A 13800-nucleotide genomic window follows, 5' to 3' on the forward strand; every position below is an offset into this window, starting at 1 on the left:
AATAAAATAAGTAAGATAGAAATGTACAAGTAAAATAAATAAATAAATAAATAAATAGAGTAATAAATATGTACAACCATATATACATATATACAGGTGCTGTGGGGATTCTTCATCAGTTGCTCAGTTTCTTCATCTGTTTAATGGGGATTAAATGCCTGATCTCTCTCTTATTTAGACTGCGAACCTCATGTGGGACAGGGACTGTATCCATCCAGATTAACCTGTATCTATTCCAGCACATAACCTAGTGCTTGGCACATAGTAAGCCCATAATGAGTACCATTGTAATTATTAGTATTCTAAATTTATTCAAGCTATATGGAAGACAGAAGGCTGTCAATATGCTCTATTATCCTTTTCAACTGTATTTGCACACATAGCGCGTAGTGCTTTGCACATAGTAAGCGCTTAATAAATGCCATCATTATTATTATTATTATTACATAGGTAGGACCTCATCATCAGTAGTATCATCTTTAATAACAAAAGATAGATAGGCACTGGTGCCATCAGGTTTTTTGAGCATTGGACACAAAGGCACACTATATAAAGAGAGGTAAATAATTTGACCTATGCTGTGCTAGTGAGTGTCTCTCCACTTCTAAGCCACTTTGAACTACCGTTTTCTCTGGACTTTTTTTAAAAAAACTGAAGCTTTGCGTCTTCCAATTTGGTAGTATATGTTTACTTGCTTTTGCAATTAATTCCTAATGCTGAATTTGCAACATGTTTATTTTCTACCGGCTTACCCACTGGTAAAATAAGCAGATCTGCAATTTCATTGCAACATTATGCCGAAGAAGCTGGTATTTCAGGGAGAAAAAGAAGTCTCATGACTTAACTGAAGGCTTTTTGTAATTTGGAATGCTGAAAACACTTGGATGAATAAAATGTGTGTGGGCTGTAGAAAAATGTTCATTTCTTTTCCAGCTTTTTTTCTGCTTTGAGTGGTTTGCTTTAGGAAGGACTGCTATTTTGATGAAAAGCTAGCCAAAACATATCAGGAGCTCACCAGAAAATTAATGGAACTGTGATATTGGCGGGAAGATACTTTTGTTTATGTGGCAGTTAGGGAAAATAGTAAGAAGAGAAAGAGAAGTGATTTGGACACCATCCTGAATTGGAGTTATATTCATAATGATGTAGAAGGAAAACTAGGAAACTACAGACTGGCATAAATCAAACAGTAATGAATGAGAATGAAAGAGAAGAAAGAGTAAATAGGTGGTCCCGTTTGAGGAACCCGTCACGGTGACAGAGAACATGATGATGTGCTGCTATATTTATTTAGTTGTCCATCACATTTGTGGATGATGATACTGATAGTGAACTTTACAAGTCTACTGAGGAATATGCCGTTAACCTTCTTTAGCTGTATATGTATCACCAGAAGAGAAAGACAGATGGAAAATGGGTCTACTAGGTATTTTGTACAAATACATCCTGACTAAAGTAATAGAAGAGCAGAAGCAGTTTGATCAGTGCCCTGAGCTAGAATGTGAAACACTTGCACCATGTAGTTTGAAGACAAACTCTGTAGATTAGGTTAAAATAGGAATGTGAATCTTCACTGGTCTCCCAACAAAATGGGTTCATTTGCGGTTCTGGGATTTAATGTTTGATTTCTGGGTTATTGTAGCTGATTTTTGGGCTTCCTTAAGAAATTTTACATTTTTGAGCTTACCATCCTCTCCTGGTTCTCTTCCCACATCTCTGACTGCTGCTTCTTCATCTTTTTCTCCGGCTCCTCTGCTTCCCACCCCCAAACAGTGGAGGTTTCTCAGGTCTTAGTTTTGGGCCCCCCCCTATTCTCCATTTACACCCACTTCTTCGGAGAACTCATTCACTCCCTCAGCTTCAAACACCTTCTCTTTGCAGATGACTCCCAAATCTACCTCTCATCTTGCCTTCGGGACATCTGTTCTTGGATGTCTCACTGACACCTCCAATTTAATGTGTTCCAAACTGAACATCCCATGTTCCCAACTAAACCCTGTCCTCCCACTGACTTTTCCCTCACTGTAGACAACACCACCACTCTCCCTGCCTCAACAAGCCCATAATTGTGGCATTTTCATCAGCGTTGCTCATCCAACCCACATAGACCAAATCACCAAATCTTGTCGGCTGTACCTTCACAGCATCTCCAAAAGCCACCTCTTTCTCTCCATCTTTTAGACTGTGAGCCCACTGTTGGGTAGGGACTGTCTCTATATGTTGCCAACTTGTACTTCTCAAGCACTTAGTACAGTGCTCTGCACACAGTAAGCGCTCAATAAATACGATTGATGATCCAAACTGCCACTGTGCTGGTCCAGTCACTTGGTTTTATCCCACCTCCTCACTCATCTCCTGCCTCCAACCTTTCCCCTCTTCAGTCCATGCTGCCCAGATCATTGTTCCAAAAATTCATTCTGCTTGTCTCCCTACTCCTCAGAAACTCCCAATGGTTACCCATCCATCCCATAAAAATAATAATAATAGCAATTATGGTACTTGTTTAGCGCTATGTGCCAAGAACTGTTCTAAGTGCTGGGGTAGATAACACGTTAATCAAGTTGGACACGTGGAGTTCACTCTTAATCCCCATTTTACAAGACCTGTCTCCTCCTCTAGCCTGTAAGGTGCATGGGCAGGGAACATGTCTACCTACTCTGTTGTTGTGTATTCTCCCAAGCGTTTAGTACAATGCTCTGCACATGGAAAGTACTCAATAAATATGATTGATCCTTCTCTGCATCAAGCAAAAACACCTCACCACTGGCTTTAAAGCACTAAATCAGCTCTGTCCCCCCACCTATCTTTGCTCATCTCCCTTACAACCCAGCCCACACACTTCACTCCTCTATCACTAACTTACCTAAGGTAACTTGATGTTGTCCTTACTCTCACCCACTCTCCTGCCTGGAAAACTTACCTCCCCCTTCATATCCGTCAGAGCACCACTCTTCAAAGCTGTACTCAAATCATAGCTCATCTAGGAAGCCGTCCCTGCCTAGCTTCTCTCCACCCTATTCTCCCTTCTGTGTCACCTGTACACTTGCATTCATGCCCCATATATTTGATATTCACCAACTCCCAGGGCACTTTTGTACATATATTTATGCACATTCATTCAGTCATATTTATTGAGCACTTACTGTGTGCAGGTCACTGTACCAAGAGCTTGGAAAGTACAATTCGGCAACAGATAGAGACAGTCCCTACCCAACAACGGGTGTAATATGTGTGTGTGTGTGTGTGTGTACACACACTGTTGTTTCCCCTACCGGTAATTTATTTTCTTGCGTCTCCCCCTGGTCTACTAATTGTATTGTACTCTTCCAAAGGTTTAGTACAGTGCTCCATACATGATAAATGCCTAATAAATATTAATTTATGCATTCAGTTCTATTTATTCAGTGCTTACTGTGTGCAGAGCACTATACTAAGCACTTGGGAGAGTTCAAAATAACAGTAAACAGACACATTCCCTGCCCACAATGAGCTCACAGTCTAGAGGGGGAGGCAGACATTAATATAAATAAATACTCTTTGATGTATGAATTGTCAAATTCTCACATCTTGTTTTCCTACAAACATGGGCAAAGGCTTCTTCCCTCCTGTTTTTTTTTGTTCCTTTTAAAATCAATATCTGGAGAATCAATTTCAGATTAAAAAAATGATATCTTTAGTAGTTGGTAGTGCATGAATTGATTTACAGCATATTTTGGAAACTGACAGACACTAACCTGTTTTCTTTTGAACTTACTAATATTTTGGGTCCGAGCTCTATTTGGTTCTCTAAAACTGCAAGCTCAGACAAAATGGTTATTTATATAATATGTAGATATCGTATAACATATTTTTGATGGCTCAGACAGGCTTCTTAGTATTTAAGAAAAATATTGGTCTTCGCTATTTTTTTTCTCCTGATAATTGCCACTTTGCTTCCAAATTGCCATCATTGTTTCTGGATATAGACCTGTCTAAACTATGCATTTTGGTTCCTCTGTTTTCCAAAAGAAGGAAACATGTTTACTGATTTTATTTTGTAGTTCCAGAGTCTATTTTTTCTTCCTTTTAAAGAAGGAAAAATGTTTTGTCAAATTTTAATCATGAATACCATTCTTTAAACCACACTGTAGGGCAAAATAATGTCTTAGTAAAATACGTTCAGTAGTTCCCCAGTGAGAATATATAGACTACATGAAACTTTGACTAGAAATCTGGCCTATATGTAACAATTTCATGACCTTAACTTAGTGCTTGTTCATATTTATTTTTGACTTGGGAAGACACCTTCTATTTTAAATCCTTTGAGAAAGTTTTTTTTAATGGTATTTATTAAGCGTGTAATATGTGCCAGACACTGTTCTAAGCACTGGGGTAGACACAAGGTAATCAGGTTGTCCCAGGTGGGGCTCACAGTCTTAATCCTCATTTTACAGGTGAGGTAACTGAGACACAGAGAAGTGGCTTGCCCATGGACACACAGCAGACAAATTCATTCATTCAATCGTATTTATTGAGCGCCAACTGTGTGCAGAGCACTCTACTAAGCTCTTGGGAAGTACAAATCGGCAACATATATGATGGTCCCTACCCAACAACAGGCTCACAGTCTAGAAGGGGGAGACAGACAACCAAACAAAGCATGCAGACAGGTGTCAAAATCGTCAGAACAAATAGAATAAAAGCTATATGCACATCATTAATAAAATAAATAGGATAATGGAGCCGGGATTAGAACCCAAGTCCTCTGACTCCCAAGCCTGTGCTCTTTCCACTAAGCCATGCTGCTTCTTTGAGTCATGAATAGTTGTACTTTTAGACTGTGAGCCCACTGTTGGGTAGGGATGTCTCTATATGTTGCCAACTTGTACTTCCCAAGCGCTTAGTACAGTGCTCTGCACACAGTAAGCGCTCAATAAATACGATTGATTGATTGTACAGCCTACTGGAAAGAACATGGGCTTGGGAGTTAGAAGGCCATGGTTCTAATCCTGGCTCCACACTTGCCTGCTGGGTAACTTTGGGCAAGTCACTTAATTTCTCTGTGCCTCTGTTTACGCATCTGTAAAATGGGAGATAAAATACCCATTCCCCCCACCCTCATAGCTTGTCTGTGGAAGATAGAGACTGGGTCTTATCTGATTGTATTGTCTCTAGCCCAGTGTTCAGCACAGTGCTTGGCTCATAGTGTTTAACAAGTATCACACAGTTATTACTATTATTAACAATGTTAGCCCACTGTTGGGTAGGGACTATCTCTATATGTTGCCAACTTGTACTTCCCAAGCGCTTAGTACAGTGCTCTGCCCACAGTAAGCGCTCAATAAATACGATTGATTGATTGATTGATTCTCAATTTCAAACTGAGGTTAATGAAGGGAGGTATCATTTGTCGTGAAAGCAGTATTTTTTATGGCTGCTTTAAAAAAACAAACACCAGCAAAGATTGGCCTGTTTATAAATTGGAATTGTTTAGATGTCCTGGGGGGAAAATATGCACAGTGAATAGTTCTATTATTTAGTTTTGAAAAACCTCATTAAATCAGTCAAATTTGTCATAATAGGGAAACATGATTAGAGTAGATATCCACCAGTGGATATAGTTTTTCTAAATGCTTAAAATCCTTTTTAGGAATAGTTCCAAAAATGACTGCCAAAGTTTGACAGGTTTTTTGGGTTGTTTAATCTTTACATTTGCCAACAGGGTCAGCCGGTGTTTTTAACCAAGGTGAATTAGAAACAAAAAGAAAAAGTTGAAAGTTCTGAAGACCGTACTTTGAATAGACCTGCTTTTTTCTCTCCTTGAACCCTAAATTATGTTCTTATCTATTTTCAAAGCAACCATTTGTGTCCACAACTCCATGCTTTGATTCTAATCGGATTATAGTACAGTAGCAGAAAAACTATTTAGCATAGAACTCTAGTAATGTAGCACAAGGCACCAACACCTTGCTGAGTACATGTGAAAGACAACACTTTGAAAATTCAGTATCTACATCCTAAAGTAATTTATCTTTGGCACACAATTACATTGCTCATCGATCAGGTAACTTTGTGGTGTTATGGTGCTTGGACCCAGTGTTCATGCTGCTGCAGTTATTTAGGCTGAAAATGGATCCTCCACCTGAAAACCCCCCACGCAAACACACATTTGCTTGCACTTCATGTTGTCACACATGTGCCCACTTTGTTGTATTCCATGCCCCAGTTTGACCAGGATGGGCAAGGACAAGGAATTACGAGCAACACTGCACAAACCACTAGTGCTGTGATGAATTCCTTTGCACAGTTCCTTGGTCGTGAAGTTTCAGAACCCTGACCTGGACGGGGAAAGAGAAATGGTAGAAGAAAGAAACACTCATTTTCCAGTAAATCATGAAGATTCTAAACTATAAACCATGAAGACGAACCCAGTTGATTCAACATCAGGAGCAAAATCTCTTGTTTTTATTGCACATGAAGGGATAAGAAGGAAATTGTGTATACATCAATCGGTCAGTGGCTTTTTGTTGAGCACTAATCATGGAAAACATTGTACTAAGCACTTGGGAAAGTACAATACTCTGTCCTCTTTTCCCCCTCCCTTCTGCATCACCCTAGCGCTCGGATTTGCACCCTTTAGTCATCCCTCACCCAGCCCCACAGCACTTATGTATATATCCGCAATTTATTTATATTATTTCCTGTCTCCCCCTCTAGATTGTAAACCCGTTGTGGGCAGGAGCCACAGCTATTAACTTTATATCATACTCTCCCAAGAGTATGATAGAGTAGTATAGCACTTAGAGTAGCACTTAGAAAAGCGCTCTGCACAAAGTAGGCATTCAATAAATACGATTGAGAGAATTAGTAGAGATGATCCTTTCCTCCAGAGAGCTTCCTACTATCTAGTGGGAAAGACCGACATTGAACTAAATTACAGATAACAAAGCGTGTGGATATGTACATATATGATGTGGGATCAGTATCAAGTGCTTTATCTTGTTATACGCTGTCGAGACGTCTTCGACCTGTTGCGAGTCCGTGGGCACATCTCTCCCAGAACGGCCCACTCTCCATCTGTAATCGCTCGGGTAATGTATCCGTAGAGTTTTCTTGGTAAAAATATGGAAGTGGTTTACCACTGCCGCCTTCCACGCAGTCCCCGCCCTCGACTCTCTCCCATGCCGCTCCTGAATAGCACAGGTGAGTTCCAATTTGTAGCAGATTGCCTTCCGTTCGCTAGTCACCGTCCAAGCTAGGAATGAAATGGGTAGGCCTCTGCTTGACTCTCCCTCCCATAACAGAAGCTGGTAGAGTACTGGAAACTCTCCAGGTGCAATCCTGAGAAAGATCAAGTGCTTTAGCAGTACTTTAAAACAAATTTCAGGTCCAGGTATGAAGGTATGTCCTGAAGTGCTTTGAGGCTGAGGATGGGTGAATAGCAAGTGCTTAAGCAGTGAAAATCAGAGTCCACAGGCAAGGCAGAGGGGAAGGTGGGGAAGGTAACTGAGGGCTTAGCCACAGAAGGCCTGTTGGAGAAGGTGTGATTTTAGGAGGACTTCGCAGGTGAGGAGAGGGGTCATCTGTCCTATATGATGGGGGCGGGAGTTCCAGGCCAAAGGGGAGATTGTGAGCAAGGGATCAGTGATGAGAGAGATGAAATTGAGATGTAGACAGTAGTTTGGTGTTTCAAAAGTGAAGTGGATGGGTTGGGTTGTACTGGAAAATCAGCAAGAAGAGGTAGGAGGGAGAGTTTATTGGGTGTCTTCAAGCCAATGGTAAGGAGTTTTTGTATGACGCGGGGGTGGATGGGCGTCCATTGGAGGGTTTTAAGAAGTGGGGGCATATGGACTGAACAGTTTTTTAAGCGATCTGGGCAGCAGATTGAACTATGTTTTGGAGGGAGGAGAGACAAGAGGCAGGGAGGTCAGCAAGGAGGTTGATGCAGTAATCAGAGAAGGATATTAAAAGTGCTTGGCTTAGTGTGGTAGCATTTTGGATGTAGAGGAAGTAGTTAATTCTAGGGATGTTATGAAGGTAGAACTGATAGAATACCATTAACACTGAATGTGTGGGTGGAATGAGAGAGATCAGTCGAGGACAGTGTCAATATATATATTTTTTAATGGTATATGTTGAGCTCTTACAATGTGCCAGGCACTGTACTGAGTGCTGGGGTAGATATAAGCTAATCAGGTTGGGCACAGTGACTTGTCCAGGGTCACACAGCAGACACGTTGCAGAGTTGGAATTAGAACCCAGATCCTCTGACTCTCAGATTCTCTGACGAACCCAGGCTCGTGATCTTTCCAGGAGGCCTTCCCAGACTGAGCCCCTTCCCTCCTCTCCCCCTCGTCCCCCTCTCCATCCCCCCATCTTACCTCCTTCCCTTCCCCACAGCACCTGTATATGTATATATGGTTGTACATATTTATTACTCTATTTATTTATTTATTTATTTATTTTACTTGTACATTTCTATCCTATTTATTTTATTTTATTGGTATGTTTGGTTCTGTTCTCTGTCTCCCCCTTTTAGACTGTGAGCCCACTGTTGGGTAGGGACTGTCTCTATGTGTTGCCAATTTGTACTTCCCAAGCGCTTAGTACAGTGCTCTGCACATAGTAAGCGCTCAATAAATACGATTGATTGATTGATTGATTGATTTCCACTAGGCCATGCTGCTTTTTATGGGCTTGGGAGACAGGAAAGATGGTGGTTTGATTTACCATGATAGTAGGACAGTGTTTGGGTGGCAAGATGAGGTGTTCTGTTTTGGTTATGTGAAGCTTGAGGTCTTGGTGGAATATTCAGATAGAGAGTAGGAGAAAGGGCAGGGCTGGAGAGGTAGATTTGGGAGTCATATGTGTAGAGATGGTAGTTGAAAGTTTAAAGTAGTTTAAAATAACAGCGGAAAAATTGAGAACTAAGGCAATTCAAATGTCTGTGAACCAGTCTGGCGAACTGCTCACTTTTAGCTACAAAAAGCCCCCTTCAAAAATGAATAAGGCAGAAATAATTAGTATAAAATGAAGGGGCCCCATAATAAAAATAATTGAATAACTCAGGCATTAAAGGAAATGAGTGTGGTGTTAATTATCATGATAGAATTTTGTATGCCTCTCAGTATTAAATATGCAATTATAAAAATAACATTCTGTCAAATACCATATAATTAAAAGTTATTTGTAAGTAAATGGAATGCACCAGGTGCTGAAATTCAGAAATTGGTAATTGCTGTAAATTTTGTGAGCAAACCGTATTTAAAAAATTGTCAAAAATAGAGATTTTCCTTGTTTACCTTATTTTTATTGCTCCTTAAATTTGGCTGAATAACACTTTCATGCAAGACATTGTTTTATATGTAGGAAAAATGGTGGATAAATAAGACTTCTGGTTTACTCAAACTCTGGCTTGCAAATGAGTCTCTGGATACTGTGATGCTTAATGTTTCTATGGGTATAGGGTGAAGAAATAATAGGCCTAATCCTCTGCCCTAATTTTATTCTCAGTAAAAACAAACAAACAAATACCCAAACTCCTGTGATTCACATTTAGTTGAAAAGACCTAGACGTTTAGGCCTGAAAGAATCATAAACTATCAATGAAAGGAAAGAATGTTGCCCTGAATGTAATTTAGGAGTTTACAGGCTAACTTAAAGCCACAGGTTATGGGTGACTTCCCTTTAGTATTGCTCTTCTATTAAATCCATTTGGAATAGATTTACTTCCCTTTAATAAGTTAGTCTTTGTGCTACTGTCCATCTTTTTTGAAATATATGGGAAGGAATAAACGCTGTGTTAAGGCTTAATAGCTTTAATAGTGTCATATTGAGCCCTTTGTTGGGTAGAGATTGTCTCTATTTGCTGCCGAATTGTACTTCCCAAGTGCTTAGTCCAGTGCTCTGCACACAGTAAGTGCTCAATAAATACGATTGAATGAACATTAAATTTTAAACCAGTGGGACAGATTTCATACTGTGTGAAAACTTGTCAAATAAAAAAATTATAAAAAGCTTTTCTGATATTTAGACATTTTTAAGTAAAAATGGTCACATTCACCCAGAATGTTTCAAGATGTATTCTACTGTCATATGGAATGCAGTACAGTTAGATGAACTATTAATACTAATCAGTTATGTTCAGTTGATATTCCTAATTACTTGAAAATTTTAATTCCAATTGAAATTGGAATTAAACTTATTCAATTGTATTTATAAATAAAATTTATTAAAATGATTTCATAACCAATGATGCAGATCTATATAATGAAGCTAAAATTTTAACATTACACTGTGGTATTAAAAAGAGTGCTAAGCTTTTTGTAGGCCTTTATTTACATTTGTAACTTAGAATTTGATTTCGTTTTTCTAATTCCTGTGGTGGTGTATATCTTTTTGCCTTATATGGGATTTCTTAGATTTAGGGATGCTATTTAAATGAATCCTCTGAGTTCTGGAATAAAATATTTACCTCAAGCTCGGAGTGAAATTCACTTGCGACTTTTTGATTTATGGTTCTACTATTCTCTTATTGTTTACAGTGAAAACATTGATAAAATTGAATCAGATAAGATAAACAATTGAATCTGATCACAGTAAGCTTCAGTCTATTCTCATTACTAATATATGAGTCAAATTAGGTAGCACACTATAAAATAGGTTTATACTTTGTTCTCCTGGCTAAATTAAAATTGTTTATGTGTTCATAATTGTTTATCCTGTGCTTGCTATCTGCTTGGAAAATAGACCCACATTATAGTAATCAATTTTGAGGTGTAAAGATTGTCCAGTATTGTGTGTTTATGTAATTATATAGTCCCTCTCACTGTAGTTAATCTGCCATGCCAAGAAAGAAAATGACCTCTTTATTTTCAACTCACATTGTGCTAATTTGTCCATAGCATTCACCATCAATACTCATGTGTTTATCTGTCGTTTATTTGCCAGTGTTTAGTATTCTTGTCGATTTTCTTGTCCTTATTTTTTTTATGGTATTTGCTAAGTGCTTACTATATACCAGGCACGGTAGTAACCAGTAGGGTAGATACAAGTTAGGTTGGACACAGTCCATGTCTCACGAGGAGCTCACAGTCTTAATTCCCACTTTACAGATGAGGTAACTGAGGCTCAGAGAAGTTAAGTGACTTGCCCAGGGTCACACAACAGACGAGCGGTGGAGCTGGGATTAGAGCCCGGGTCCTTCTGTCTCCCATCGCGGTGCTATATCCACTAGATTATTCTGCTTCACAGTGGGTTTTTCAATTTATGTCCATTATTAGTTTGTAAAATCCTGGAGGGCGGAGGCATCTTTGACTACTTTTATATGTTTGCCAAGCATTTAGTTCAGTACTGTTCCCAGTAGGGGTTAAAAAATGCTGTTCATACTGATGTTCCATACAGGGCCTATTGGAGCCCCTTTTATGGCCATGTTCTTCAGGCTATTCTTGGTAAATATCTTTAAATAATAATAATAATAATAATAATAATAATGGCATTTATTAAGCACTTACTATGTGCAAATCACTGTTCTAAGCGCCGGGGGGGATACAAGGTGATCAGGTTGTCCCATGTGGGGCTCACAGTCGTCATCCCCATTTTACAGATGAGGTAACCGAGGCTCCGAGAAGTTAAGTGACTTACCCAAGGTCACACAGCAGACATTATGAAAACCATTGTTTTAGTAACTTCTAATCAGTATGAAGCTGGATAGCTACCAGGTATTTTACACGTTTCAAACCAAAAGCTCAGACCTCTTTCATAGTAGCAGGCTACAATAAATTTATTTCCATGAAGTACACTAAATATTTTGATTTCTTTGAACCTGGGTAACGGCATCCTTGAGAAGTTGTAAGGTTTATTAACAACATTCTTGAGAACAACACTGTGTGAGGAACAGTGTGGCCAAGTGGATAGAGCCTGGGAGTCAGAAGCACCTGGGTTCTAATCCCCGCTCCACCAGTTGTCTGTTGTGTGACCTTGGGCAAATCACTTCCCTGATTGTCATGTCTGTAAAATGAGGATGAAGACTGTGAGCCCTATATGGGACATGGACTTTGTCCACCCAAATTATTTTATATCAACTGTCAGCTGTGTGACTTTGGGCAAGTCACTTCACTTCTCTGGGCCTCAGTTCCCTCATCTGTAAAATGGGGATGAAGACTGTGAGCCCCCCGTGGGACACCCTGATCACCTTGTAACCTCCCCAGCGCTTAGAACAGTGCTTTACACATAGTAAGCACTTAATAAATGCCATTATTACTATTATTATTATTATTATATCTACCTCATCACTCAGTACAGTGCTGGCACATAGTAATCGCTTAATCAATATCATCAAATATAAAAAAATTGTCAGTGCGAAGGAATGACCGAAAGGATAGATGTAATGAAATTGTCCCTGTTCTGTAAAATAACCTTTTCCCTAGTCTGAATGCCACCCTTTTGAATACACTGCTCCCTTCCATGTGTGAGGCACCTTAACACAAGGTTTCATAAGATTGCAATCATCACATTATAATAGAAACCAGATTTAATATGGTAACTGAGGGAATGGTGCTAATCTCATATTGGATAGGAGGAAGTGATGAGGCATGATCCTTTTGGGGAAGTTTCTCATGAGAAAATCTGGTAGGATTTGTTCATGTCTTTTAAAGGGAAAGGAGGGTGGCTGGCTAAGCAGGACCTTTAGAGAATCAGTCAGCAAATCAATGGCATTTATTGAGCACTTATAGTGTTCAGAACACTCAACTAAGCCCTTGGGAGAATTCAATACAATAGAGCTCATAGTTTTGATCCCTACACACAGGGACCTTATAGTCTTTCAATCAGTCAAGCAATCAATAGTATTTATTGAGCGCTTATTGTATGCAGAGCACTGATCTAAGCACTTGGGTCCGTATAGTACAACAGAGGGGAGATGGTCATTAAAATAAATTACAAACAGGGAAAATGGGAGAGTAGAAAGATGTAAATTGTTTATGTTATTTAAGTGCTTACTCTGTGGCAAGCACTGTTCTAAGCTCTGGGGAATATACAGGATACTCAGGGGGCTCACAGTCTTAATTTCCATTTTACAGATGAGGTTACTGAGGCCCAGAGAAGTTTAATGACTTGTCCAAGGTCATACAGCAGACAAGGGGCCGAGCTGGTGCTTAGGGGCTGCGGGTGGGGTGAATATCAAGTGCTTAAGAGGCTCAGATCCAAATGCATCGGTGACACATGAAAGGGAAGGCAAATAGGGTCAGGAAGCCAAGGGGTAGTCAGGGGAAGCTTCTTGGAGGAGATAATAATAATAATAATGGCATTTGTTAAGCGCTTACTATGTGCAGAGCACTGTTCTAAGCGCTGGGGGTGGATACAAGGTGATCAAGTTGTCCCACATGGGGCTGACAGTCTTAATCCCCATTTTACAGATGATATATGTACATATACATACAGGAGATATGATTTTAGTAGGCCTTTGAAGATGGTGAGAGCGGTGGCCTGATGGATATGAAGGGGGAGGGAGTTTCAGGCCAAAGGGAGAACGTGGGCAAGTTGGCCAAGACGAGACAGATGAGATACATGTACAGTGGGTAGGTTAGTGTTAGAGGAGTGAAGCGGGCAGGCTGAACAAAAAACTAGTTCAGTTTTTTTGGTAGGCCATTTCCTTGAATAATAATAACAATAATAATAATAATAATGGTATTTAAGCGCTTACTATATGCCAGGCACTGTTCTCAGCACTGGGGTAGATTCAAGGCAATCAGATTGTCCCACGTGGGACTCACAGTCTTAATCCCCATTTTACAGATGAAGTAACTGAGGCCCAGAGAAGCG

The 13800-nt window shown here is 39.7% G+C and overlaps 1 protein-coding gene and 1 non-coding gene across 8 annotated transcripts in view; one reads left to right on the forward strand and one right to left on the reverse strand.

Annotated features, from left to right (window-relative positions):
• CCSER2 (coiled-coil serine rich protein 2) overlaps positions 1-13800 on the forward strand; it is a 239519-nt gene that overhangs the window by 112474 nt on the left and 113245 nt on the right. The window lies entirely within an intron of this gene.
• LOC119926123 lies at positions 7193-7330 on the reverse strand. Its single transcript, XR_005450030.1, has one exon. It is a non-coding gene; the product is annotated as a small nucleolar RNA SNORA7 (small nucleolar RNA).

This window comes from Tachyglossus aculeatus, chromosome 3 (genome assembly GCF_015852505.1).
Source record: "Tachyglossus aculeatus isolate mTacAcu1 chromosome 3, mTacAcu1.pri, whole genome shotgun sequence".
Classification (NCBI taxonomy): Eukaryota; Metazoa; Chordata; class Mammalia; order Monotremata; family Tachyglossidae; genus Tachyglossus; species Tachyglossus aculeatus.